Source organism: Protopterus annectens, chromosome 10.part0 (genome assembly GCF_019279795.1).
Source record: "Protopterus annectens isolate FY-2018-M chromosome 10.part0, PAN1.0, whole genome shotgun sequence".
NCBI lineage: Eukaryota > Metazoa > Chordata > Ceratodontiformes > Protopteridae > Protopterus > Protopterus annectens.
In genome coordinates this window covers 36,870,039-36,897,388 of record NC_056744.1, presented here as the reverse complement: position 1 = coordinate 36,897,388, position 27,350 = coordinate 36,870,039, and the positions used below count along the sequence as shown (strand labels likewise).

The window sequence follows — 27,350 nt, the reverse complement described above, 5'->3', positions numbered from 1 at the left end:
TCACCACAGCAGAACTCCGGTCCGCTAATGATTGGCAGTAGATTTTTATGATGCCGAGGTGCCAGCTCGACACCCAACCTTCAACGAAGACACGCCCATTCACGCATGTCTTTCGAATGCCAGTCGACCATGCGGAGGACATGCGGACTCCGCACAGAAGGCGTTCCAGCCAAGAATCGAACGGGAGAACCTCTTGCTGTGAGATGACAACGCTAATGCTGCACCACCGCGGCTAGCACACATACATACATATATGGGTACATATTGTGATCGAACTTCACTGCTCTATCACCAAAAAAAAAAAAAAAAACTGAGCAAAAACATTCAAGTGCTTTTTGCAGGCAGGCAGGCACCCCCCCCCCCATAGTAAATATATATACCAACTCAGAGGTCACACAGCAGTAGAAAAAGGGCAAATTCCCCAATCTTCGCTGCACCATAATCTAGACACAAAAAAGCTGTTAAGTGTGATCAGCTGATTTTCAATCACATATACCAACTTTTTCCTTGTTTATACACGTGACCAAAGGAATGACAGCCATATATAAACTAAATGCCAACACTTGACAAAACATAATAAATTTAAAGGAGGCTAAGTGTTTTGTTCTTAATTCAAAAAACTTCATCAGAATATTCTAAAGAAATTGTTACTTCCTGTTTTACATCACCACTTGGAATAGAATTTAACTCTTCTAAAACCAATGTTAAAAAACATACATTAATAGCCAGTTTATAAATTAATTTTACACTCAAACATACTGAAAATCTATTAAGAACTGATTAAGTGTTAACTACACAAATTATCGTAATTTAAATTAATTTGATCTTAAGCACGATTTAATGAAATCTGGTCATTTAAACCAGAGACTTGAGAAGCATACAATAAAAGCTGCCAGTCAAGCTCCTGGGTCTTTAAAAAAAACAAATAGGGAAAAGTTGTGAAAACCGATTAGTCTAGAAAAGTTACCCAAATCAAACAATTTTTAAAAAAAGTTTGACCAATCTTACAATGTTTGTATAGGGCATTAGATTCATCCTTATTCCTAACTATGTATATAAATTCTTTTACTCAGTGCCCTGTCAGTCTTTCCTATGTAAAATGAAGAGCAAAGTCATGCAAGTTGCCAGATATATCACCCCACAGCTACCTCAATTGCAATTCCCTGGGCATAAAATAACCCCGGGGTAGCCTTCAACTGTTGTGTTAACATCTAATACGAGCCTGCATTGGTTGTACATACCACATTTTTTTATACCTGCATTGTCACTATTACTGCTCTCAAAACAAGTCTTTCGAGTTTTTACCCCTCCTGATGAGACACCAAAATTTCTTTTCAAGAGTTCTAGTGATGCCCACTGCCCAAAATGCAATGGTCTAATTTCTCTCCATAACCCATTTTACATCATTCTTTTCTACACTATAAGGCATGGGTCTCTATATTATAAGAACGAAGTTTCACAACTTCGGACACCATATGAGCGAAGTTGTGAAACTTCGCAACAAAAATAAATGTACAAATTAAACAAAAAACTACCCGATCACTGTGAGCAGGGGGCAAGCACCCCCTGCACTCCCCCACACCCCCGCTACTTAAATACAACTCCGGGATCGCACTACGTTGAAGTAAAGGGAAGAATTCCCTACGGCGATCTCTATTCACACTTGCAAGGTTTTCAATATTCGACCATTTCGTGTTGCCCATATGGTGTTTGAATATTGAAATCCTCGCTCCTACAGTATAGACCTTGAGGCATAACCACAACTCTTAAATGCTCAGTATTTCCATCAGAATGTATACGATTTAGAACTTTTTTTCCACAGCTTAGAATGGGTGCAAAATATTAGCTTTTTTTTTTTTTTTTTTTTTTAGTAACTTTGTAACTTATATCATTCAAAAGTGTTAAAGGGTAATCTCCATCAATGAACATGTTCTTTAATATGTGTAGCTCCTTAATAAATGTCTCATCATCCGATATCAGCCAGGACAATTGTATCACTTGTTCCCTTACAAGATTCCTTTTTTTCCACAAAGGATGATTACTTGAAAACAGCAAGTAACTTGGAGAATGTCTGCTTTGCCATATCTAAAATTCTTACTAACCATAAACATCAAGGAAATCTATACTATCAAAATTAACTGAAGAAATTGTACAGACTCATTAATGTAATCCATAAACTCATTAGAAAACTTCCTAGAACCAGAACACATTATAAAAATGTCAAAGAATTGTAGATATAAACCTTATACAAGACCATTATTTACTGCTGTGAACTTTTTCCCACTTCCACATTATTAGCAAAACTGGGTACTAAGGTAACACCCATAGTTACCCCCTTAATCTGGTCAGAAGTATTCACCTTCGGTTAAAAAAAAAAAAAAAATTACTTCTTAAAATGATCACCATGCTTTGTTCAATTATTAGAAAGTGCCTCAAGGAAGTACTGCAGTCCCACATTATGTATGACAGAGAATATATATTTAACATCAGTTGTCACAATCAATGGTTCACCACAAGTCTTTGAGAATATGTGGTACTTCTGTTATTGTTTAACTTCAGTATCAACTAAAATTAATAAAGGTTCAATTTTTGAATCAGGAAAAGAAACTACAGGATGCAGGGGTGGGCTGCAGACTTTTTATGGACTTTTAGAATACTGAATATGTTTGTTATAAAATTAACCAGTTCTGGGTTTTAACTTGAAATCATGTATTAACTCATGCTACAAAATCAATTCACTTACATGTTACATTTATTTCATTTTTAGTAACGGGAGTAATAAGTACCACCATTCAAGTATTCTGACATCCCCCTAAAAAAGTCATGGCTACTCATAATGTCAACCCCTTCCCCTTGTCAGGTTTCATAACTATGATACTTTTGTCTTTAATAAGGGAATTCAATAGGACCTCTTCATTTACAGTTAAGTTACAATAAGATTTGAATGTCCTTGTTTTGACCATGCACCTAAAGTGATACTCAATTTTTTTTCTAAAATGTTCAGTGTTGGTAGAGTCGGAGGACTAAATGTACTCTGCTTTTTCAATCCTTGTTACTGACTAACCCCTTATCTATCCTGAAAAAATAAATTTAATTTTCCAGAAAACAACTCCAGTTCGCTTTCTTGGTCGGCACAGAGGTAGTTTGGAATATAGCAGCAAAGTCATTGTGGCTTCAACTGTAAATCTTCAGCACATTAATATTCAACAGTACCCGGTATATCTGCAGGGTCTACCATTTTGTGTCACTGCCACAACCTTATCCCCAGTGTGGGGTCCATTCCTGCTGCAGTTCTAATTCCTTCTGGGATGTGCTTGATCACTCAGTGTGAACTGATCACGATGTCTTGATGCTTTCATTGCAAGCTAACTGGATATCTGGGACACATAGATGTTTAAACACTTCACTGATACTATTTTCTGCAAAATCTTCCAAGAATATCATCACAATGAGTTGCACTGTTGTTATTGTAGTCAATAATCTTCGTTTCGAGGGTATATGAAGTGTTACAGTTCTTATTAGTGTTAGCAGGCTTTTGATACATTTTCTTCTTGTCATGTTTCTTTTTAACTCTAGCAAACTTCATTTGTTTGCGTTTAATAACTGCTGCTTTTGCATCCACTTTGGTAAAAAGTTATTGGTATTCTGACATATTAAAAAGGAAATAACATTCATTTACAATCTCTCTCTCGGTTGTATATTAATCTCACCCATCAATTTCTGGAACTGTCTCTGGCTGCCTTTCATCAAAATATTCATGAACTCAGAGCTTGTTATGTCAAACAGTGGCCAATAATTCATGATGTAAGAGAGTCAACTAAAAGTCCATTTGGGTATTTCCATACTCTTAACTCCTTTGAAACTTGACAGAATTGTATACAAGCCCTTAGAAAGGCATTGTCCAACTGCAGATCTCCTGGCTTTGACAACCTCTCTCAAACAAGCTTAATTTATCTTGAAAAGTCTCAGACTTGTTGTCTACTACATTTGTTTCAGCTATCAAAGTAGTTGCTGTTGGATCCATTTTTGCAATGTCCCATTCAGATTTTCATCAATTTGATTGACTAGCAATACTCCCCTTAGTGACAACTCACAATCGAACAAACTAAAGACATCTAACTTGTACTTCCAGTCTTGCCCATTCCAGCACAGTTGACATTTGAGTGTTGTGGAACATTACCAGTTTTCTTTCGTTGCTCAGTTACACACACACACACACATATATATATCTATATATATATATATATATATATATATATATATATATATATATATATATATATATTTATATATTTTACATATTACATATAAATAAATACACACACACGCGTTCAAAGATTAGTACTAGGCTAACTGCCCTTGTGGGCTATTTTAAGCTTAGCCAATTACCCCATTTGAGAATCAAATCCTGCACCTTGTTTCTGGAAGATCAACACCTTAACCATTATGCCAACCTGCCACCATACACATGCACACCTTCTGTTCATTCTATGATGCATTTATTTGCATAACAGAATGAATTGCAGGGTCATTTATTCGAACATTCATTTTGTTGCATATACTGTAAGAGATACGTAGCTTGAGCAAGAATGTTTGCGCACATGCGAGAATGTCTGGATATTACGGATACAGTAAGGGTTAGGGAAGGGAATACATGTAGTGTATGTGAGAGATAGAGTGTGTGTGTGTGTGTGTGTGTGTGTGTGTGTGTGTGTGTGTGTGTGTGTGTGTGTGTGTGTGTGTGTGTGTGTGTGTGTGTATTTTAGAGTTAAGGAAGGGTTAGGTAAAGGGATGGATTTAATGGTGTACATATGTTTTAGCGTGTGTGTGCTGTTATGGAAAGGGCTTTTTTTTTTTTTTAAGCTAAAGGTACAGGGTTACAGTTAGCAGCATGTATTTCCTGGGTGAAACAAACCTACGCCACACGTTATCATAAAAAAAAAAAAAAAAAAATTCCACTTATTGCACAAATTAGGGGTTAGTGTCATGGAGGGTTTAGTGTAAAGACCATAAAAGTAAAGATCACAAAGGAAAACAATTTGCTATGTTCAGGGTTTTCAGTGCTTATTAGTGTGAATCATACTATAATCGTACATAAAACAAACACATTATAAATGTAAATATGGACACACCCACACCCCACAGGGATACCCTACACTTACATGTGGTTTACTGGTTCAGGTTATATTTGCTGGAATTGTTAGGCCTCCAGATAACATTTTTATGACAAAATTATTTTTCCCATTGCCATTTCTGCTTGCTAGGGGCAGGGAGCGATTTTACTTTCAATAATAAAGTTTTTTTTTTTTGGTCAAGTCTTTTAGTTTTTGTTTCTATTCATGGGATTTGTGTGTGAATTTTTTTTTTTTTCAATAAAAACTATTTCATTACGCCAGCAATGGCAATAACATTAACAAACTATACATACATTATCCAAACATAAAGCTATATATGCAGACTGCCTTAAAATATATACATATCCTAATAAAATAAAACAATCCTAACCCCCATTTTTATTTCTATAGTTACAAAATGACTATTTCACACAGTGTAAGAATTCATGACATTCTTTACTTATAAAAGCAACAATTCATTAACTTCATCTACTTCTGTTTATTCAGCTTCTACTGGGAGGGGTGGGGTCTACTGCTCCCTAAACCCAGGCCTCCCACATAATGGAGTGCCTGGGTGTTGCAGCTAGGGTGACTATTTAAAAAATGTGCCCATTATCTTCTGCTACAAACAATTCCTCATCTTCAATCAACTTGTCTAGAATGGCTGTAAGTTCCCTTTACTTCTGGCATGGGCTGGGATTTCATTCTGGTGATAACTTTGTTTTCTACCAACTACCCATAATTGGCAAACATGAAGGAGCGGAAGATCCACTGTAGCGTTAGTTATATTTATGCTATACATACTCTTCATATTAACCCTGTACCTGCCAACTGCCCTCATCCAATTTAAACAACTGACTTTATAAATGCAGGCCATTCTTCCTGAAATACCATGGCTTAATTAACACCATCTATCCCTTGAAAAAGGAAAAAATACTTCAAATGAACTTTCTGGGGATGTTGAAAACACCCCCTATGTCCTTGCTCAAGAGACAGTATGTATATTCCCATATCATACAAGGTGTTCCCAATAAAAAGAATCCATACTGCACCTTCTCCATCACTAATGTATTACAAGCGGAGTCACAGGATTGACAGGGTATACAAAAAGAAACAATGTTTTGGGTGTTTTAATAAATTCAATTTAATTGTGGTTGGAAGGTGTTTGGTGTGGTCGGAGATGCAATTGTGGATTTGCCTTCAGTTTTGGTTTATAAAAATTAAACAATGTCCCGTTTTCAGTATCCACTATATTACTATCGGTCCCTCAGCTCTCTTTTTCTACCCATTATATCAGCTATTCTGTCATTTGTGACAGTAATCCCATAGCCTCTTTTCTTCTCTGAATTCTAGTAATATAAGCCCTGATATAATCAATTACACACATTCAATCCAGTACTGACATACTGCAATTTATGTTTCATCTTAGAACAATACATATTAAATCGTGTGGTTTTCAGCCTAATCACAAGTATGTGAGAGGGGAGGAGAATGGGACAGTGCGTATTGCTTCAGTCTGCATATCGATTTCATTTCCATCTGTTTTATCCATTTTCACAGCAATCTTGCAATGTTATAACAAGCATTTTCACAGAGAAAATTCAAATTTACTATTAATCTGAAGTCCACTGTGCAGCCCTTAATACATCATGATTTTAAATTTAAGATACTTATTTCTTTAAGCATTTCTTATAGATTCATAGGTACTTACTAAGCTACTGATGTGTGGATCTTTAGCAGCCTAGCCATGCATTCCCTCAGAGATTCTAGCCTTACCAGTTTAGTATGTAGAGGTAAGAAGTGAGCGCACTCAAGGGCAAGACAATACTGTACAGTTTCCCTGGTAAAGACTGGAGAAACCACTGCCAAGTGCTTCAGGGGAAAAGACTGTTTGGACACAACACCCTCTTGTGAAAGGGAAGGAATGGCCTCCACAGTCCGCCAATTCCCCAGTGCTTCAAAAGGTGCACAAAGATAGTAGAACAGAACAACAAAAATCTGAAACAACCCCTGATGATGTCTATCTAAACGATGGCCCTCTTCCGGAGGATTCACACCTTGGCAATGAGGAACAAATGCAGACTGTCCAGGAGGGTCAAAAATATGCACAAAAAAATTCTACCCCTAGCCTACTTCCCCCACCTATCATTCACTACACACCTCTTCAGAAAAGTGTAAAGAACTTCTACAGAGTCCAAACCATTTAATTTTAGGAGATTTTAATATAAATATGCTTGACTTTTACTTGATGAAAATCCAAATTCTTGCAAACTCAACCAGATTAATCTAACAAAAAAAAAAAAAAAACCTAAACATTGCATACCTGGCCTAATTATTACAAATACCCCCATCTTTCCTCTCACAGTTAATTATAATGCTGCTAGCAACATACTATTTTGTTTTTGAACAAAAGTACAGTTGTGTACACTTACCATAAATGTAGATGTTAGAGAGTGTATTCAATGTTGCAGTCATTACATTTGAGTAATCTGCTGGCAGGTTGCTCTCAGTCAGCCTGATTAACAAGTCTTGGGTTCTGCATTGGTTGCTGTCCCTTCTTCCATGATGTCAGGTCGTCAGGGGTATAAAACATGCAGCCGACACCATTACATCAGTTTTTCTTGCCCCAGATAGCAATATATATATATATATATATATATATATATATATACAAGTAATTAAAAACACAAAAATATACCTCCAAACAAAAGCAAACACACCAAAAAGGCTTTTAAGCATAGTAAAAGAAAGTAGCGGTATAGTAAGAGAAAAACAGGGAGCTGGAGGGAGGGTAACCAGGACTGTAACAGTGAATACACTCAAACATCTACATTTGTGGTAAGTGTACACAACTATGCTTTGTTCTTCTTGTTTCACTGTTGCAGTCATTACATTTGGATAGATTCCCAAAGCTATGGTTGGGAGGATGGATTTATACAGCATTAGGACCAGCTATAAGGCCCTGCAAAACAGCAGTGGCAAAGCCAGCTCTGGATTTAGAGAAAATTGGTAGGTGATAATGCTTGGTGAAAGTATGAACTGAACTCCAGGTAGCAGCTTCTAGAATATCCCTGGTTCGACACCACTGAGAAAGCCTGTAGAAGTAGATGCAGCCCTGGTGGAGTGAGATCTGATCCCCTGGGGGATAGGTTTTCCATGGTGCTTATAGCAGAAATTAATACAATGGCTTATCCATTTAGAAATGGTTTGTTTTGAAAAAGCCTTCTCTGCTCCTGCAGCAAATGCTACCAGCAACTGTTCAGATTTTCTTCGAGATTTAGTCCTGTCCAAGTAGGATCTAAGTTGTCTGTGTACATCCAATGAATGCAGAATCCGCTCCCCCTTGTTCTGTGGATTGGGAAAAAAAGTTGGCAAATGAATGGACTGATTAAGAGCCACACTGGATACCACCTTGGGCATGAAGGATGGATTGGTCCTGAGTGACACCCTGTCCGCATGAAAGATGATGAAAGGCTCCACTGCCATAAGGGCCTGTAATTCAGATATCCTTCTAGCTGAAGTGATTGCTAAAAGGAAGGCTGTTTTCCAGGAAAGACATTTTAAGTCTGCAGTAGCAGCTGGCTCGAAAGGAGGTAGAGAGAGTTTCTCCAATACAAAGTTAAGGTCCCAGGCAGGGGTTGGAGCTCTCCTGGGTGGTCTCAAGTTTTTGGCCCCTCTGAGATACTGCTTTAGCAGAGGATGAAAGAAGAGGGGGGGGGGGTTCTGTGTTGTAATGAGCAGAAATGGCTGAGGCATGAATTGTTATGGAAGAAAAAAAGACAGACCCTTGTGAAGCATCTCAAATAAGTATTGCAAAATCGGAGGTAAATTGGGCGCTGCTGTGCTCATACCTTGAGATTGATTCCAGGCACAGAATCTTTTCCATTTGTCAGCATAAGATTTTCTAGTACTAGGTCTTCTCTCCTCCAAAATGACATCTATCACAGGTTTGCTGAGGGATGCTAATGGTGAATTTAAATGGATTAGCCAAGCTGCAAGATTCAATGTTTGGAGCTGAGGGTGCAGAATTTGGTTCTCCTGCTGAGACAGTAAGAAGATGTCTGAGGCAAGTGCCATGGAGAAATTTGTGACACACTGCGCAGGAGTGGGTACCAGTGTTGGCAAGGCCAGTCTGGAGCAATCAAAATAATTTTTGGTTGGTCCTGTTTGACTTTTAGTAGAACTTTGGAGAGCAGAGGCAGAGGGGGAGAGGCATAGACTGATATGTTTTGCCAGCTGAAGGACAGAGCATCCACTTTCCAGGCTTTTTTGTGAGGAGTTCTTGTGCAAAATTTGTCCAACTGGTAGTTCTGGGGTGAGGCAAGAAGATCCATGTCTGGGCTCCCCCATTTGCATGACAACATGTTGAAAATCTGTGGTTCCAGTTTCCATTTGTGAGGGTCCATGAGATTTCTGCTTAGTTCGTCTGCCAGAATATTCAGCTTTCCTGGCAGGAAAGGAGCTTGTAGTTGTACTTGGTAGCTCAAGGCCGTGTTCCACAATCCCATGACTAGTCTGCAGGGGGGGGGGTAGGAATGTGTACCCCACTGCTTGTTTATGTACCACATAACCGCGGTGTTGTCCGTCTTTACCATTAGTTGCCCTGAATGAAGGTAGTCCTTGAAGGCTGTCAGAGCATTCTGTACAGCTAGCATTTCTTTTTGATTGATATGAAGGTGCATTTGATTTGGGCTCTATTTGCCCTGAATGCACTTCCCTGCCAGATAAGCCCCCCATGCGTAGTCTGATGCGTCTGTAGTTGGGGTTTGGGTGGTGTGAATGGCAGTCCCTTGTTTTGGTGGCAGGCCTCTGCCCACCATGGCAACTCTAGGCGCAGGCAAGGTATGATAGGAATCATTGTTTCCAGGCAGTGACAATGTTAACTCCATAAACTTTTTAAGTACCACTGAAGTTCTCATATGCAGTCTTGCATATGGAATTAGAAGAATGCAGGAGGCCATGAACCCCAAGGCTTGCAGTATTTGTCTTGCAGTTAGCAGGGTTTTTGCGGCTACCTGTTTGAAGTAAGTCACCAAATGAATTTGATTTTTGGCATAAGGAAAGCCATCTGGACAGTTGTATTCAAGCTTGCACCCAGGAATGTAATTTTTTTGAGAGGGTACCAGTTGTGATTGCTTTTCGTTTATGGTGTACCCTAGACAAGTTAGAACCCTTTTTACAAACACCAGATGTTTTAGAAGAATGGCCTGGTTTTCTGCCTGAATTAGACTATCGCCCAGGTATGGATATATGTGAATATTTCTTTGCCTGCAAAATGCAATTACTGGAGCCAGGCACTTTGTGAATACCCTGGGTGCGGTAGGCAAGCCAAAAGGCAGTGCAGAGAACTGATAATGCAAGTAGCCTGCTTTGAAGCGTAGGTATCTTCTGCAAGATTCCCTGATTGGGATATGCAGGTAAGGCTCTTTTAAATCTAGAGTTGCCAACCAGACATCCTTTGCCTAGCATAGGAAGTAACTGGTGAAGAGCCAGCATCTTGAATTTTGGAATGTCCAGAAAGGTGTTTAGAGTAGACAGGTCCAGAATTGGACGCCATGATTTGTCTTTTCTGGGTACCAGGAAAAGTCTGGAATAGAAACCTTGTCCCTTTTCCTCTTTTGGTACTAGATGAATAGCCCCCATGTTTAGGAGGGAAAGTACTTGTTTCTGAGCCTCTGCCCACTGATTTGGGGGCAGGTCTGGCCACCCGCTTGGAGTTAGCAACGTGTGGAAATGAAATCTGTATCCCTGGGACACTATATTTAAAACCCATTTGTCCTGGGTTATAAGTTGCCAGTTGTTCCCCCAAAGGGGCGGCTAAGAGGTAAGTGCTTGGTAATTTTAAAGGAAAGTCATTGAGACTGTTTACCATAGGGTGTGTCTTATTTCCAGATTTGGAAGTGGAAGCACCCCATTGCTTAGTTCTGAAAGTCCCTTGGGACTGAAACCTGGTGCTTTTGGAGTGTCTGGGTTTGGCTTGAGAGACTATGGAAGGAGCTGGAAAGGACCAGTTCTTAGTAGGCCAGTGCCTGCTAAATCTTGGAGGTTGTACTTGTAAGAAATCTTTCACAGTTTGCATAGATTTAGCTTAATCTTCCATCTTTTTTAGAACTTCTTCAGCCTTATTGCCAAACAGACAGTCCTGCTGCAAAGGAGCATTCAACAGTTTTGCTTTAGCATGATCAGGCAGAGATTGCTCCTTAAGCCAGGTATGCCTTCTAAGCACAGACCCTATAACAGCAGCCCTGCAAGAGGCCTCTAAAGAATCAAAACCACATTGCAAAGTATGTTTTCCAACTTGTTCAGCTGAATGCAATAAATCCTGTAAATCTTTATTTTCCACACAGTCAGAAATCATCATCATTTTCTGTTTAAGCAGTCCCATGATATGCTGTTGACATTGTAACATATGGAACTGACAGTTTAAAGCCCTGATTGCCAAGGTTGCAGAAGTATAAACCTTTTTACCCCATCTATCCACCGCCCTGGAGTCTCTATCAGAAGGGGTAGGATTTTTAGCAGTAGAAGCCTTAATGCCCTTGGGCCCCTGAGAAATGGTTTCAGGGTCCGCAACAGGATTTTTGAAAAGGAATTTGTGGGACTCAGCAACCCTATAGTATCTGTCTGGTTTACTAGGGGCTAGAGGCAAGGAATCAGGGGCCATACTCAATTCCGAAAACACATCAACAATGTCTAGTACAGCAGGTATAGCCAAAGGCCTATGCTGAGGAAGAAGGAAATCCCTAAGCCTCTTTTTGGATTCAGAAAAATCCTGACTTCCCCAGTGGACATGCTCCCTTAAAGTATGCAAAGTTTCCCCAAAAGAAAAATCCTCAGGGGGAGAAGCAGAGGGAATGGAATCCTCTGCATCAGAGTCCTCATACGTAGGTATGGACAAATCCAGGCCATTATAAGAGTCAGAAGAAACAGAGTCCTGTTCAGAAGATTCATAGTCAAGTTCAGCCCTAGGCCTCTTAGAAGGGGGGGGGGGGTTGACTACCCCTGATTAGAGTAATTAAATCTTCAGCCATTTTGATAATTTGTTTTTTAGGCATAGGGGCCTGAACATGTGGCCTGGGCGTCGTTTTTTTAGACACAGATCGAGATTTAGGCCTTAGTATTGAAGGTGGAGTCGATTTAATATGCAAGTCTGTAGACCTGAATACACCCTTAGAAACTGGTGCCTGCACAGCAGCTCTGGACCCATCCAAGGTAGAGACATCCACGGGTTCCATAGGTGAAGCACCTTGCGGCATACCGGACTCCGAATGGGTCTCAGTAGAGGCCTGTGAATCAGAAATAGCGGGTATCAGGGGCTGCGAAAGTACCTTACTGAGTACCGGCAAACTGGCGACTAGCTTAGGAGAAGAGTCGTCGGCAGTTTTGGACCTCAACGGCCTGTCTTTTTCTTTGCGTATTTTCGGTATTCCGGTAGTCGGATGGCTAAATGACGTCATTTCTGGATAATTAAACAGAGAACCAAAATATTTAGAAGCAAAAATGTATCAAGGACGGATAGTGCGCTGATTAAATAAAGCACAAAATCGACAGCAAGGTACGCCGTGGTCAGGGCCTAGGCAAGGAATACAGTACAAATGAAAATCCTTATGAGGTATTTGCTTCCCACAAGTAATACAATTATTAACTTTTACCGACATTGGTAAGGAGCAAGAAATTAGTTTCCCCAATGGGGTACTTAGCTTTTAGTTGAAGACTTCGGTTCTGAAACTCGAAAACGAAAATTTAAGGAGTCGGCCGACCGGCACTTGCAAAATGCTTCTGCTTCGGGCACCGCACAGCAAGAAAGACTGATGTAATGGCATCAGCTGCATGTTTTATACCCCTGATGACCTGACGTCATGGAAGAAGGGACAGCAACCGATGCAAGACCCAAGCCTTTGTTAATCAGGACGACTGAGGACAACCTGCCAGCAAATTACCCAAATGTAATGACTGCAACAGTGAAATACGAAGAACATCACCATCTTTATTGAATTATGACTTACGACATAGGCAATCATAAATTTATATAAATGAAAAAAAAAATCATGTGGACAATTTTCAGTTGCAAACATTATCACTTATAATTTTCTGTACAGTAATGCTAGTCTAACCTTACATAGCTCTTTCAATTCCTGCCTTCCCTTACACCTCATTCCTCCTCCAAAACATTCTGGAAGTATTGCTCCCACAATTCTCATTTTTCCTGTGTGATTTGCTCCTTCCCTTTTCTTCTAGTACGGTTAGTTTAGACTTAGATTTCCATTTTCTAGTAACTGTTTTTTGGCAGCCACCAGAATTAAAATAAGTAAGGCCTTACTATGTCTAGGCAATTCCAATTCTGTATCACAGCTCAAGTCCTTAGTTACACCAATTTGCTCACCCAGTATTTCTGACAGTAGTCTGCCAGCTCATTATATTCCTAAAAAATGCGTTCCCAATTACCTCTTTCTTCCCCATCAATTCTCTAACATTTGCAATGTGTCTGAGGAACAATTCTTTGAAGTCTGATGAGAGTATAAACACACCAATGCAAACACTTCCAAGAGAATACCCTAAATCATCTAGACTTTGTTGCATATTTGGGAGCAATACATATATCTAACTTTTTCTTTGTGAACCGGCTTATCCGATCTCTTCTCAATCCTTTCTAACCTCATCTGATAGATTCATATAGTTATGCAATATTTTACATTCCCTACTTATTCATTTAACAGCAGATTCTGTTCTTAGCTCTACTAAAAACTGGTATTTCACTTAGGATCTTTCTACGCCTCTTTGCTTATACTCTGATAGTAATCCTTGAAAGTCTGGACTAGAGATCGCCTTCCCTAATTCTTGGTCTTTTCCTATTCTATTACTTTTCTCTCTAATTAATTGCTCCTAATACCATGGTCCTTTGCAAGTTTTCAGTAAATTCCAGCCTCTACTTACCTACTTTCTGTACTCCTAAATGCAATCATCCTTATCGACAGAAAGTCCTTCCTCCATTCCCATGTTGGCTTAGTTCTTAGAATACTTTTTACTACTTTATGAATTTAATATTATGTATGGTTATTATTATTATCTGCATCCAAAATCCATCTCTATTTCTTGAGCTTCCTCCCACCTTCATCACCTCTTTTCAATCTGAATTATAGGTTTCTGCTTGTGCCATGTATAGGAGCTAACTTTGTAGCCCCGAAATAGCCCTTCAAATAAGGTAATTCCAAACCACCCTGTTCTATTGGAAGAATAAACTTATCGCACTTGACTCGTACCCTCTTATCCTCCAGGATAAAACCTTTTAACTCTATATGGTATCCAAAACGTCACCTCTCGTTGACAAAAATATGCTTAACCTATGTATAAAATTAAGAGGACTAAAACATTTTCATTGTTTGTATCTTGCTATCTATATCCATAAAACAGAGCTTTCAATTTCTCATTTTTTTTGTATTCTTTTGTTTAGTCTCTTTCAATGTATTCTTAGCTTCTATAACAAAATCCTTTTCAATCCATACTCCCAAGTACTTTATCATGTTTCCATAAATATGGGTATTGCTCAACCAATTTGTGTGTGGGTAGATAGTTTACAGCTATTGCTTTTGTTTTGGCATCATTAATTTTGTATCCCGAAAAGATTTGAAACTGTGACAAATGTTCCACAGATATGAACATATCCTTTTATACAACATTCTAAGTAATAAACATCTTGCAAAATTTTCAAACTAATCACTTTCCACACTGAGAAACTTATTACTTTCCGCTCCTCATCCACAAAAGTATTCACAGGCTGGAAAATGACCCGAACACCATAAATCGGTCCCAGATCTTCAACTAAACTGATCCTAATACAGCTGCAGAACACCTCAATGGCATACTAATCTTCATATGGGTGAGAAAAGTGTTACTAGCCATGTTCAAACAAAGGGACTCTGATGGCATAAATGAGAGACGAATAAAAAAAAAAGAGAGAGAAAGATTCATTAACTTAAAAAAAATTAACTAAAAAGGCTATTCATCCTCACAAAACTCTTTGCATCTCAGCAAAAATAAAGGTAAGGCAACTCTAAACAATTACGGAAGCTAGTCCATCAGGTAGTAGGTAACAATTTCAACAAAACCTAGAATGCAAAAACTACCAACTCGCACCCAAGTCCACTCTTTCCAAAATTGCTTTCTTAATTTTCTCATTTTAGAAGGGTAGTACTTCACCCTAAAGACCACAGAGTACCCATACTACACTTCATATTTCTACTTCAAACTATAAAACATAAATAAATTGCTTCAATTTTAGATCAGCTCTCATTACAGAGTATTCCAAATTCAGATGCTTTCCCTACTCATGGTTCATCATGAAAGAGAACACTGTGCCCCCACAGTGCCTCCAGACGTACCTCCCTGGACTACATGAAGAGAGACATGGAAGAGCTCTCTGATCTTGTAGCCCAGGCAGGTGTGACCCTATCCCTGAGTAGCATTCTGCCATCGCCCAGAATGATACCGCAGTACAAGGACAAAATGAGTGACTTCAACAATTGGCTAAGCTTCTGGTGTCACTCTGGGGATCCAGTATCTGTCTGCTTGGGATGACATGGTTGACCGACCATTATGCTTTGCCAGAGATGTCCTGCACCTGTCGCCCCTGGGATTCCGGATACTGGCCAAGGCTCTTGCCGCTCCTATAGTGTCTTTTGTAGGCAAAGTTCAATTGACAAATTCACCATCATAACAGGAACAGGCAAGCAAAAACTGAGGATAATGCTACTCAAAGCTAGAAGTCTAAATCTCAAAATGCACTCACTCGAGGCACCCCTTAAAATGGAGAATATCTATATCTGTGCAGTGACTGAGACCTGGTTCAAGGCTCCAGAGAGCACCGCTGCTCTACCAGGCTATAACTCATACCACACTTTTCGGCCATGTTACCTGGACCGAAACACCAAAGGCGGAGGTGTGTCCATATTCATTAAGGATATCCACACCTCCAGGCTAGTTGTTCAGCATAATGCATCCAAGGTTATCCAAGTGCAACTAACTCTTGGCAAAACTGCAATCCAAACTGTAGCTTGCTACAGATCCCCCACCATGCCCCAGGATTCCCACTCCTCTTTTCTTGATGTACTAGAAAATATTAGAGTTCAACCAAACACCCTAACAATGGGCGACTTCAACTACCTCACCATTAACTGGGAAAACTACTCATGTACCAACTCCTTAGCTCAATGCTTTCTGGAATTCATAAACACGAATGCCCTGGATCAACCTATCCACACCCCCACCAGGGGCAACAATATCCTAGACCTAGTCACTACCAACATGAGTGACTGGTGTTCCACACCTGAAGTCAACTCATTGGTCCGATCCGACCATAAGCTAATCACCCTTGGATATCCACATCCTGCCTCCACCCCCCCATTACGGAAACCACGGTAAAAAATTACTCCAAAGCCAACTTCATGCTTCTTAAGATAGAAGTGGTGAACTTCATGACACCCATGCAGATGGACAATACAGTAACAGCTACACAAATGCACTCTATAAGCACTTACACAAGTGCATGGATCGTGCTATACCAAACAGATCCAATATGCTATTCTCCAAAAAAAGGAAGCCAATCTGGTGGTCCCCTACCATAAACAAAACTGTACAACAAAAGGAAGAAACTGTTGCAAGAGAGTAAAATCCCATGAGTGGAGGAGCTCCCTGGTCAGCCTCAGTAAGAAGCTCAGATCCCTTATAAGATCCTCCAAAGCTAGCTACGAATCGCCACTAATTTCTAAGGACAACCACAAAGCATTCTATAGCTATGTCAAGAATCTCAATGGCAACACCCAGATCAGCAGTGAGTTACAGCACAATGGCACAAAAATCACAGAACCAACTGATATTGCCAACATCCTGGCAGATAGGTTCAGTGCTAACTTTACCCCCCCCCCACCCCCTAAAGGGCCCATATCTATACAGGAAGAATGCAGAGTCCCTGTAATCACAATTACGCTAGTAAAAGCTGCACTCTCTTAAGCCAAAAACACAGCATCCATGGGACTGGACAACATCCCAGGCTGCGTTTTACAAGAACTTCAGAACAAACTGGCTCCCACCTAAGCACCATGTTCAATAACAGCCTCGCATCAGGCTTTGTGCCGACAGAATGGCACACAGCACGTTATCCCACTCCAGAAAGGGGAAGCCACCACTGATCCTGGGAACTATCGCCCTATTAGCCTGATGAGCCTGGTCTGCAAGGCCATGGAACATATCATCATGGAACTCATAAACAAAGACATTGGTAATCTCCAAACTCTGGATCCCACCCAGTTCGGGTTTGTGAATGGCAGATCATACCTCCTGAACCTGATTGACTTCTTTGAGGCAGTCACCAAAGCTGCAGATGAGGGTAAGGTGGTTCACACAGCCTATCTTGACCTCGCCAAGGCTTTCAACACCATCCCCCATTCTGGAATTATAGCTAAACTCACTAAACTAGGTATAAATCCCTACGTCACAAGATGGGTTGCTAACTGACTCACTGACAGAAACCACACTGTAAAAGTTGCAGGCTCCAAATCTGACCTCAAACCAGTGACAAGTGGAGTACCACAGGGTTCAGTCCTGGGACCTTTCCAGTTTGGTATCTACTTCTCTGAAGTATAGGCTAACCCAGAAGGCCTCTGGCTAACGAAGTTCGCAGATGACTGCAAACTAGGAGCTATAGTCAAGTCCCCAAGTGATGTGGACATCCTACAGAAGGGCCTCACTGAGACAGATGCCTGGTGTCTGAGCCATGGCCTCAAGCTCAATGCCAAAACGTGCAGTGTCATCCCCTTTGGTAAAAACTCTGTACCCATGAACTACCACATAGGCATCAATCTACTTAACACCGAATGTGTGATAAGAGACCTTGGGACCCAGGTGGACAGTAGTCTCTCCTTTGATAGTCACATCACCACAGTAGTCAAGAAGTCCTTCTACGTGGCACACCATCATAAAAGGGTTCTCATCCACGGGGGGGAAAAAAAAAAAAAAAAAAAAAAAAAAAAAAGGTAATTGTTCCCCTCTACTTGACACTCATTAGACCCATTATAGAGTACAACGCCCCTTTTGGGATGTACAAGACATCTGCAGCAGCTGGAAAGGCCACAGAAGTACCTCACAAAAAGGATTACTGGCCTCAAACAAATGCCCTACACGGACGTCTCAAAAAACTCCAGCTTTACTCCATCGCATATCGCCTACTCTGAGGTGATCTCTGCCTAACATATAAAGCTATATGTCAAACCCAGAGCTGTTGGACATGCTACAACTAAAGAAATCCCAATCCCTCCGAGCTACACACTCTAGGGACCTAAACCTTGTCACCACAATAAACAGGACATGCTGGAGGGATAGATTCCTGTCCCAGAGACTTCCCATACTCTGGAACAGGCTACCCATCTATGTCAAGCAAAGTTCTTCATTAGCACTCTTCAAGAAAAATCTTGATGAGTGGATGGGAAATAGGAAATACATCCCAGGGATCACTTCTATGTCTCTGCTCGACAGTGGCACAGGAAAATAACTTTCTTGGGTGGCGTAAGCCAGGGAACCTTGTTGGCTAGGCTTATGTAGGCCCTTGGGCCGATAGCCTAGTACCTACCTATGAACCTATTACATTATCTTTAATCTCAGACTTACTCTCAACATGATGTCAAACATATGGATGCAAGTGCCAGCATCTTAGTGGCACAAATGGATAAAGCCAAGTACAACCAAGCTGACTACAGTTTTATTAGCAATTCAGGTATGTAAGGGTGGTGGCAGGGAGGTCGGGTGTGCCTATTCTAGTGCAAAGGACTATGCTAGAAGTCGATAGAAGACAAGTGGTGGAGGACAGAGCTCAAAAAGAGCTACCACTGGGGTTGCGGGAAGGACAGAGCCACTGTACAGGGTCAGGGGTGGAGCATCCACTCAGGCTATTTCCCACTGCCTACCTAGCCTGATGGCATCAGCATTTAGGGGTGTGACTTGGGGCTTGAAAGAAAATACTAGCTTGGGTATAGTAGGATGGTCTTAGCTTCCTCACTAATTTGCCAGGCACAGGGGGATACTCAGCTAGTATGGTTAAGAGGCTTTCTTATCCAGATGGAAGGGACCAACACTGGGACAGATTATGTTGAGAGAAATCCCAGGATGGTGGCTCTGGGAAAGTTCTACTGAGGAAAAGCAAGGGATGTAAAGTCAGCAGTAAGCTTACAAAAACATTTGGAAGCAACTATTAGTTCCATCCTCTTCTACAACTTGCAAACCATCCTCACTTACATCAGTGGTGTACAGGAATAAAGCCCAGACTACAACCCACACCAGGTAGAGTTCAAATCAATAGGTCTGACTGAGGCAGGGGGAAGAATGGAAGTGCTTATCCTGGCAGGGGAACATACTGGTAGTAGGGTGGTTCCTAAGGGTACTAAAAGGTTGGGATATGATGGGAATTGCCAGGCTGCAGGGAAGGCTGGAATGGGGACTTTCTGCTCAAGACCCAGGGCTGATATGCTTCCATACCTATGCCTTATTGCCTACCCAGCCTAACAGAGATGCCATCATGCTAGGGGGTAGACTTACAGTTGCAATCCAAGAAAATGAAAACTGTTGCAAGCAGTAGTGGTGGATTCCTGGATCCACTCCATTCCCACGCACCTGAAGGTTGACCTTAGAGGGGAAGTCAGCACCCACCGACTAGCAGGATACAAAAATACTATACATTAATGGTTCTGATAAATGGTGCATATCGAGTGGATGAAAACTTAAGGGGAAAGCCTCATTGCCGCAGCAAAGATGACACTAAGTGGTTTTAAAAAAGCTGGTAATTGTAGCACAAAACTCTCTAAACCTTCCTCAGACTTTATGCCAATTTCAGTTTTCAGGGTCAGGAAAAATTCTACAAAAAAAGTACCCATCATCCCAAAATACAGCTTACTCCCCGATCAACAACATGGACTTTGGACAGACAGGTATACTACATTTGTTACCTAAACCTTAAAGGAATTTTACAAAGCATGACCAATGGCAATTTAACAAGCAACTTGTACAGAACTTACCAAAGCATTTGACCCAGTTGAGTTCTGCATGCTGATCAACATTATCTGCTATATGCATTAGCTTTAACTTGAAGTAATGATTCAGCAACTACTTCTCTATTAAAATAATCTTCCAACTGGGCTCCATTTTCAACAGGTACCTCTTGAGGTTCTACTTTATCTCCTGTCCTCAGACTTCCAAATGAATTTCCCAAACATCCCACCACACTTCAGGTTTACAACCTGGTTTTCTATATGTGCAGCACATCCCAGCACATCCCATCATATTATGGAACAATGAGAATTAGACCGTTCACTCCTCTCCAACTCTCATCTCCTCATCCTTTGTTAAATCCGACTACAATCCAGTCATCTTCTCGGTCAGGCCTAGAGCTACCAACATATGAGTGTGTGTTTAGGGAGAAACCTACTTCACGGTGTAGAAAGTCCCAACAATCCCCCAGAAATGGACAAATGAAAGTGCTGTCACATTCACTTCCAACTATTATCACCACCTAAACTACTGCATAAAAAAGTCAATATCTCTGTCCTAAATATAACAGTAAATTCAAGAACAAATCTCTCTGGTCAAACTTCCATTAATGAACTGTGTAACACAAAAATGAAAGTAATAAATGCGTTAAAAACATCCTCACCCCCCTGGCTCAAGACCATTATGAAACATGTAAGTAAGGAACTTAAAAGCAATATTAGAAAATGTAAACTGGAGCAAAGGTTTGGTCATTGCAGATATAGTATACCACAACTCTTAATTCCTTACTTTCTTGATACAACTGAAGAATGTAACAATGAAATGAGTTCATAGGCTGATAGGTGTGTGTACTAGGCTAATGGCCCTGGGGCCTTTACATGCCTAGCCATAGCATTATCCTGGCATAGTGCCACCATTTCCTAGGGCCTCTGTCGAGTAGAGCCACTAGTGCTATCCCTGGGGTGAATTTTCTGTTTCCTATCTACTCAAGATTTCTCTTGAAGAGGGTCAGCGAGGTGCTCTGCTTGACATGTATGGGAAGTGTGTTCCATAGCATGGGTAGTTTCTGGGTTATGAACCTGTCCCTCTAGTGTGCTCTGTTAATTGTGGTAATGAGGTTGAGGTCTCTGGAGCATGTGGTGTGGAGGGATTGGGATTTCTTTAGATGTAGCATTTCCAACAGAGCTGGGTCAGACATGGCTTTGTAAGTCAAGCAGAGATCACCTCCAAGTAGACGATATGAGACAGAGAATAGTTGGAGTTTTTTTGAGTCTGTCCATATAGGACAACTGTTTAAGGCCTAGGATCCTCTTTGTGAGGTACTTTTGCGGCCTCTCCAGTTGTTGCAGGTGTCTAGTGAGGTACATGCCAGATGGGGCATTGTACTCTATGATTGGCCTAATGAGGGAAGAGTAGAGGGAGACAATGACCTCTTTCTTCCTGGGTGCAAAACCCTTAGTAACGAGATGTGTCACATAGGACTTTCTGACCACAGTGGCAATGTGGTGATCAAAAGAGAGGTTGCTATCAACCTGTGTTCCCATATCTCTTATAAACACCTTCAGTGTTCAGTGGACTACCATCAATGTGGTAATTCATGGGAACAGAGTTTTTTCCCAAAGGGGATGACGACATTTTTTGGCATTGAGCTTAAGGCCATGGTTCTGACAGCAGTCGTTGGTCACAGTGAGGCCATTCTGTAGAATGTCAACATCACTTGGGGGGGGGGGGTGTTAATAGCTCCCAACTTGCAACTGTCTGCAAACCTGGTCAGCCAGAGTCCCTTCATGCTGCCCTGGACTTCAGAGAAGTAGATACCAAACAAGAGAGGACCCAGTACCGAACCCTGTGGGACTCCACTCATGACTAATCAGCAGTCTGACTTGGAGTCAGCTACTTTCACACTGTGGTTCTATGTGTGAGCCAGTTTGCAACCAAACTAGTGATATAGGGGTTGATGCCAAGCTTAGTGAGTTTTTGTACGATTCTAGAAAGGGAAATGGTATCAAAAGCCTTTGCCAGATCAAGGTAGGCTATATGAACCACCTTGCCTTCATCCATAACTCTGGTGACTGACTCAAAGAAGTTGACCAAGTTGAGCAGGCATAATCTACCCTTCACAAAACCAAACTGTGTGGGATCCAGAGTTTGGATATTCCCCTATATCCTGGTTTATTAGGTCCATGATGATGCGTTCCATAGCGTTGCATATCACACTCTTCAGGCTAATGGGGCAATAGTTCCCAGGGTCTGTAGTTGCTCCTCCTTTGTGGAGAGGGATGACTGTAGCAGTGCACCATTCGGCAGGGACAAAGCCTGAGGTGAGGCTGTGATTGAACAGGGCACACAGGTGAGTTGCCAATTCACTCTGTAGTTCATGTAGAACACAACCACGGATATTGTCAGGTCACATATAAGCTGTATTCTTGGCCTTGGACAGTGCTGTTTTAAGCTGTGCAGCAGTAATACTGTGTGCCTGGCAATCTACTGGTATTGTGATTGGTCCTTTGGGGGGGGGGGGGTAAACTTGGCACTGAATCTGTCAGCCAGTATACTGGCAATATCTGCTGGCTCAGTATAGGAGGTACCATTGTGCAGTAGCTCAGAGCAAATCTGGGTATTGCCGTGGAGATTCTTTACTTAACTATAGAAGGCCTTGTGGTTGTCTTTACTATCTGCTGCAATTATGTTTTCATACCTAGCTTTACAGGATTTCATGAGGGATCTCAACTTTTTTTTGAGGCAGATAAGGGAGTTTTTCCAGTCTTGGGACTTCACCTTATCCCACATCAGTTTCCTCCTTCTGTTGTAGAGTTTATAGCAGGGGACCACCAGACTGGCTTCCTTTTTTTGGAGGAAACTGTCTTGGTTCTATTGGGTATGGTGAAATCCATGCATTTGTGTACGTGTTTGTACAATGCATTGGTGTACGATTCTGCAGTCACACAACTATTCTCCATTTGCATGGGTGCCGTGAAGTTAGCCACCTCTGTTTTTAGGATCCCAAAGTTAGCTTTGGAAAAGTTTTTCATGGTTGTTACCTTTGCTGGGGGTAGGGGTGGGGGTGGGAGGGATGTATGTGGACTTCCAAGGTGATTCGTTTGTGGTCTGATCTAACCAGGGAGGAGCTAAATATTGGTGTAGAGCAACGGTCGGCCATAGTAATGATCAGGTTAAGGATGTTGCTACCTCTAGTGGGGGTAAGAACAAGCTGGCCCAGGGCACTGGAATTAATGAACTCCAGGAAACGTTGGGCAAGTGTATTGGTACATGAGTAGTTTACCCAGTTAATGGAGGGGTAGTTAAAGTCGGCTAGTAAGAGTGTTAGGTTGGACCCTACTATTCTCCAGGGTGCTTAGGAATGTAGAGTGCGAGTCTTGAGACATGGCTGGGGACCTACAGCAGGCTACAACCTGAATCTCTGTCTAACCCAATGTTAACTGCACCTGAAGTATCTCTGATGCGTTACGTTGGGCTACAAGTCTGGAGGAGTGTGCATCCTTTATGAATATGGAAACATCACCGCCTTTGGTGCTTCGGTCTAAGTTCTGGGGCCGAAAGGTGTGGAATAGGTTATAGCCTGGTAGTGCAGGGATGCTTTCTGCTGTCTTGAACCAGGTCTCTGTTACAGCACAAATGTCGCTGTTCTCTACTTTAAGGTGTGCCTAGAGCAAGTGCATTTTGAGACTTAGACATAGCATTGAACAACATGACCCTCAGACTGCATTTATTTGTAGCTATTACGGTGATAATTTGATGTTTGGAACACTGCCTAAAAAGGCACTATAGGGGTGGTAAGAGCCTTCGTCAGTATCAGGAAGCCCAGGGGTGACAGATGCAGGCCATCTCTGGCAAAGCATTGAGGTCTGTCAATCAAGTCAGCCCAGGCAGACAGATACTGGCTCCCCTTAGAATGACACCAGAAACTTAGCCAATTGTTGAAATTATTTTCTGCTTGTACTGTGGTATAATTCTGGGTGATGGCAGGATGCAGCTCAGGGCTAGGTTTATACCCGCCTGGGCTACATAATCCGAGAGCTCCTCCATGTAGTCCAGGGAGGTACATCTCAGGTCATTCACACCCACATGTACAATGACAGAGTCATATTTGTACCTGTTGTTGAGCTATCTGAATGCATGCGTTGTCAGATCCAGGCAGCTGACTGTTACTTTCTCCTTATTCAACCTAGTCAGTTGGACATCAGTGTGCCTCACCTTCGAGTCACCTATGACTACTGTGCTGGGCATGCTGTTTTGCCCTAGGGTCTTTGGTTTAGTGTGTTTAGGAGAGTTGTGTCTCTCGTGATTAGTGTTGCGTTGGTCAACTGCGTTTCTGCTTTGGAGGTCTCTGTTGCTTGGGTAGATTTTTATGGAGAGCCTCCGCAAAGGTGGGTGTGTGGCTTGTGTCTTTATGTGAAAGCAGTGCTGGTGTGTGTTCCAGAGGCTGTGTGTTCCATGTGCTGTGGTGCAAGTGTTGACCTTCTCCTCTTGACTAGCTATTCCGGTCTTGGCTGGAAAGTATGTGGTTTCCAATTTGGATATATAAGTGCATCTCTCGCAAGTCTGAGTGTTGGAAGGTAAGATGAGAAGATTGTCTGTGTACATGAGGCAGTTGCTACATTGCCTCAGGATGCCCAAGTTTACCAGGTTAATAGGAGAAAGAACAGGGAACTGACCTTTAGACATGCCTGGCAGGGAGGGCATTAATAAGTACTAGATCTGTTTCCTTGTAGAACATTTAATGCTGGTAGTACTTGTGTGCTACAATAATTGCTACAAGAAGTCTGGTAAAGTGCTAGACTAAAAAGCTAGCATAAGTGCAGGAGAGCAGAGAACTAGTAGATACAAGGGAAAAATTGAAGAGCAGGCTCTGGCACCACTCAGAAGCTTTCAAACAGTCCTGGATACAGCAAGTCTGTATCTGGACTAGACTAGACTAGTTACAGGTAAGGCGGGGAAACAAGAGAAAACACGGGCTTTTAAACCAGAAAGTTGAGAGAGATGGAAAAGCCAATAAACTACAATTTCTGGGCCAGGAACCACTCATCTTGTAATAGATGAGTTACCTAGTGCTTACCACACCCACTGATAAGCGAAAAGGCTTCCCTCCAACACAGAAAGGTTTGGGGGGGGGGGGCTCAGAAGCTTACAATCTTGGACACAGCAAATCTGTATCTGGACTAGACTAGTTACAGGAAAGGGGGGGAAACAAGCGCAAATGCAGGCTTTTAAGCCAGAAAGTCAAAAGGGATGGGAGTAACTGCCCAAAAAGCAAATAAACCACAAATCTGGGTCAGAAACCACTCCTCTTGTGGTAGATAAGCTGGAATGTTTCCATCCACCACAGAAAGGCTTGGGGTGGGGTGGGGGGCTCAGGAGCTTACAAACGGTCCCGGATACAGCAAATCTGTATCGGGACTAGACTAGTCATATAACAATATCACACGTCCTGATACAAAAGATATAACCAATATCTTAGCAGACAAATTTAGCAACAACTTCACCTTACCTATCCACAATTTTGCTCCAATGTTTGTGAAACTTTAGTTCCCATTGAAATCAGTCTAAAATGAGCCTTAAAAAATAAATAACTTGCTACTGGTAACCAGGTAGGTGGATTAGTCCACAGACCCTTTTCAGACACAACCCAAGCTTAAAGGCAATAAACAATGCAGCAAACTTAAGTTGTACACTTCAAATATGATAACTGCAAAACTGTACATACTGTACATGAACTAGAAATATTCTACTTTAGAAAGAAGGTGGTTTACATGGGTTGCAGTACAGTCTCCCTACATGAGACTGCTTCTTAAAAACACAAATAGAATTAAAAAAAAAAAAAAAAAAGAAAAAGATTTTTTTAAGGATATGCCTACCTCCGCAAACGTTTCTCACCAGAAGAATTTAGGTATCAATACTCTGTCCTACACCCATCACCTACAGGCGATCTCTCTGTATTCAATCTCCTACAGGCTGCTGAGATGGGATCTTTGCCTGGTTTATAAGGTATCTCAGACCCAGTCCTGATGGACCTGTTGCACAAGCACAAAACAAACTGAACCAGAAACACTAGATTCAGGGAAACTAACTTTGCTTGTGACACAAACAGAACATGCTAGAGGGACAGATGAGTCCAAAAGGATCCCTGCACTATGAAATAGGCTCCCCATCCATGTAAAACAAAGTTAATCACTGACCCAATTCAAATCAAACCTAACACTGGATGAGAAATTGTAGATTTACCCCCAGTTTGCCCCCCACACCCCTTTTGGACAGAGGCCATCAAGAAGAATAAGTATTACCCTAAGAAGCACTCCCCCTTACAAATCCTTAGTTACCTCCCTACTAACATGCCCTCCCACAAATGGTTTGGGGTGCGTAGCTAGGCTTGTAAGGGTCATAGTGTTTATCTTATTAACAACTTATGAACCTACACAGACCAAGAAGAGAACAGTAGCAAGAAGAGTTAAATGGCAAAGGACACCATTGGGAGAAGGTAATTGTAGAACTTTACACCTTTGAGAGAGTATATCCATTATTCCTGGAGAATTTATCAAGGAACATCCCTGAGGAGGTGCTCAGAAAGGGACTTTTGGTAACTGTATCTTGATGTCCTGCTTTAGCTGGTAGTTTGTTCCAACAAGCTGGAACTGTTGGTGAGAAGGCTCTTTTACCAATGAATGTCCAATGGGGGAAGGGTAGTGTGAAGTGAAGTTCTGGGAATTCCTTGGGCAGTAGGACTGTTCCCTGATTCAGTACCATTTGTTAAGAATTTTATACATAAAGTTACACAGAAGATAAGTGGCCCTTTCAATAATGAGTAGTCAATTTAGGTAATTAACAGAGCATTAGCAAGTTGGGCAATTATGGCACTTTTATTCTCAATGACCTGTAGTCTTTGAGTGTTACAAGTAGAGTGCAGAGAGTACAGGAAGAAAATATTCTAGTTTAGGGAAAACTGCATTCTTGGCCAGTTGTCTGCAAGCAGAAGGAGACAGGTGCGATATCCTAAAGCAGAGTTTTAGTTATGAGAGAACTTTATTTCTTTGGGTTGTTTAAGATTTAAGGGTTAGGCCCAAGTATCTGCATTCCATTACAAAAGGAAGAATATTGTTATTGTCCAGGATAGTAAGGATGGGAAGTCAAGAGGCTCTATGAGGAGAGGAAAAAAAGCATAACACAAAAAATAGTAGTTAATTTAGGCTT

The 27,350-nt window shown here is 41.3% G+C and overlaps 1 protein-coding gene across 1 annotated transcript in view; it reads right to left on the bottom strand.

The window, feature by feature from the left end:
* Positions 1–27,350, bottom strand: part of LRRC59 (leucine rich repeat containing 59) — a 455,953-nt gene that overhangs the window by 390,937 nt on the left and 37,666 nt on the right. The gene's annotated exons all lie outside the window — the stretch shown is intronic.